Genomic DNA, 2,694 nt, shown 5'->3' on the forward strand with positions numbered 1-2,694 from the left:
TGTCGCTCTCCTCCCGCCTCGACGCCAGCTGAGAGGGAGAAATGCACGAGCCGCGCGGGTTCTTAGCCGCCTCCCTCCTGCGGGCCTGTTTGCTGCGCAAACCTCTGGGCCTGTCTCATGCCTCGCCTGGGAAGCACGGCCGCGCCAGCTAAGCCACAGTCACAGCTCCTGAGGTTTCCCGTGCAGCCTTGGACTTGCTCGGCTGCCGTGGTTTCTCTTTGGAAGGGACTCAGTCCCGCTTGGACAGGCGACTCGCCCGGGTGACTCCAAACAGCCAGCAGTCTGCAAACCTACAGCGGTGCGGTGGTTTGTTGTGAGCTGCAAGGAAATGGGCCGGGGGCGGGGCCAGTAGAACGGGGGGCTCAGGCCGGGTGTGACGCAGCATCGCGCTGTTCTGTCTCCTGTCAGGGGGGTTCCAGAGTCCGGCTGGACACAGAATGTCCCGCTGCTGGTTCCTCTGCCCCGGGCCAATAGCCCGTTGACAATGGGCAGCAGGGAAATCGCTGAAGGGAGGGGTGGGGTCTGTCTGTCCGCCAGTGTCTGTAACGCACCCTGTGACACCAGCACATGGGAACAGACACGCGAGTGTTTGAATCGGGAGACTTACTCTGACCGGTCCAGCAGCCAGGGCCATATTGGGAAGCGGAAATAGACCCAGAGCCTCAGATGCTCCTAAAGAACCACGTTCTCCTACCGGCTCGGAGCCAGGTCCCGCAGGGCCCACTCCCCACAGCGGGGCCAGATCGACACAAGTCCCCACCTGACCGAAGGCCGGAGATCAGCCATGTCCTATTTCAAAGCTGCTCCCCCTGTCACAGCCAGGGTCAGAGTTACCCAGCAGCCCAGCCACGACAGGCTGCAGTCAATTCCAAACTGGTTCGCTGTGTGAATGGAAGGCAGCCTCTTTACCAGATCTAATCCGGATTAAGGATTTTGCTAGTTCCAACCCCAGATGCAGGAACTGGCACCTGTCAGGGACGGCTGAGTTAACCCTGAGCCCTGCAAGAAGGGCAGAGGACTGGTCAGGATGGTCGCCCTACTGGGTCCTTCCAGTCCCATGACTCTATGTTCTGAGAAACGGGGGATTTAAATCAGGGAGTTCCCATTGCAGTATCCCCTGCGTGAAGGTGGGTGGGTTTGTTCTGCTCCGTGCCGGCGGGACCAATCCCTGTCCGTGTCCCTGTGGGGAGGGGCGAGGCTCAGGTCTCAGCTCTCCCTGCTGCTCTGGTTTCACTGCCATGCTCAGAATCCGCTTCCCCTGTTTGTGCCGGTCCCTGCACTGTGTCTGGCACAGAAATACGTGGCGGTGTCTGCAGCTGTCAGCGAGCTGAGCCGCAGATAATACTTGGTGCTGGAAGAATCCGCGGTGATGGCGATGCGGCCTTGCAGGGACGGGTTTTAGACTGTGATCCCGCTCCACCGTCCCACCCACTCCAGCCCCGGGCACGTTGCAGAAGCTCTTCCAGCGTTTGTGATACTGGTCTGAGTTACAATAGTTCTGGGCGCCCTTTGGGTTCCTGTTTCCTCAGGGAGAGGGGACAGATTCTGATCCGTGTTTGCTGCGCTTCTCCCCTCCGCCTCCCCCTCAGCCTACCAAAGCCCAGACAAGACCAACTATCTCCTGGGGAACGAGCCAGAACGTACCTGTCCAGGTGCCCCGAACCGGCAGATTCCTAAGCGCGTGTTGTTGCAATGACGGGGGACATGGACATGCGGTTACTTCTCCGCACAGGAAGCAAAGGCGGCGCCCGGAGCGGGATTTGAACCCACGGCTGAGTTCGGAGACCAGAACACCCATGAGGGGACAGGCAAGTCCCGGAGCGGGCCGCTTTGTTAGATCACTCGGCCGCCCTGAGAACGCCCCGGGGCAGTTTCTTCCGACCTTCGTTTTCTTAAACGTTTGCGTTACTCGGGGGTGCCAACATCCAAGCTGGGTCCAGAGGTGAGTGGGGGCGGGGAGCTTGCAGCTTGGATCAGAACTTCCCAAGAAGGTGGGAGAAACACGCGGTTTTGGTCAGACCATTCTCCTGCCAGACAAGGAAAAAGCAAAGAAACAAAAACGAGCAACGAGCCCAGCCCCGCGGGGAAATAAACTGATGATACTTAAGATGAAAAACTTCCAAAGCGGAGCGAACACAATTCCTAGCGTCAAACATTAACCCTGCTTTATACACTGCCGGGAATGGTTCTTGGGGAATCTGTTTAACTGCATGGGTGCAAAATAGGTGAGAGTTATTCATGTCAGCTTAATTCCCTAACGCGGAAAGAAGATTGTCTTTTTTTCAGCAACTATACCAGGGGAAAGCGCGCACGCAGTCCCCCACTACCACAAATTGTGCAGTCGAGTTTCCTCTATTTAAGGAAATCGCAGGAGTCAGCGCACCCGCAGTGCAATGGGCGGGCCTCACCCTGGGAAAACCACCTTCCTGAGCGTGGTATTTCCCCTGCCAGGTAAGTATAAACTCTTGTCCCAGAGCCCCCGCCAGCCCTCAAGCGCCCCGAACTCTCACATCACGGTGGCTCCCACCTGCACCTCCAAAAACCCCCGCCTGCACCGCTTCCCGCTGCTGCCAGCTGCCTCCCCCGCCCCCCCATTCCCCACCCAGAGCCCCGCTTGCACATTAGGGACTCGCTCGTCAGCCTGCTCCTACTCCCACAATGCTTCACTCGCACACACATTTGCTCCGGGAGACC

At 58.5% G+C, this 2,694-nt stretch overlaps 1 non-coding gene across 1 annotated transcript; it reads right to left on the minus strand.

Annotated features, from left to right (window-relative positions):
- Positions 1–2,295: 2,295 nt before the first annotated feature.
- LOC142821397 (U1 spliceosomal RNA) lies at positions 2,296–2,459 on the minus strand. Its single transcript, XR_012898171.2, has one exon. It is a non-coding gene; the product is annotated as a U1 spliceosomal RNA (small nuclear RNA).
- Between the last annotated feature and the right edge of the window lie 235 nt (positions 2,460–2,694).

The sequence above is a fragment of the Pelodiscus sinensis genome, chromosome 30, assembly GCF_052426305.1.
Source record: "Pelodiscus sinensis isolate ZL-2025 chromosome 30, ASM5242630v1, whole genome shotgun sequence".
Classification (NCBI taxonomy): domain Eukaryota; kingdom Metazoa; phylum Chordata; order Testudines; family Trionychidae; genus Pelodiscus; species Pelodiscus sinensis.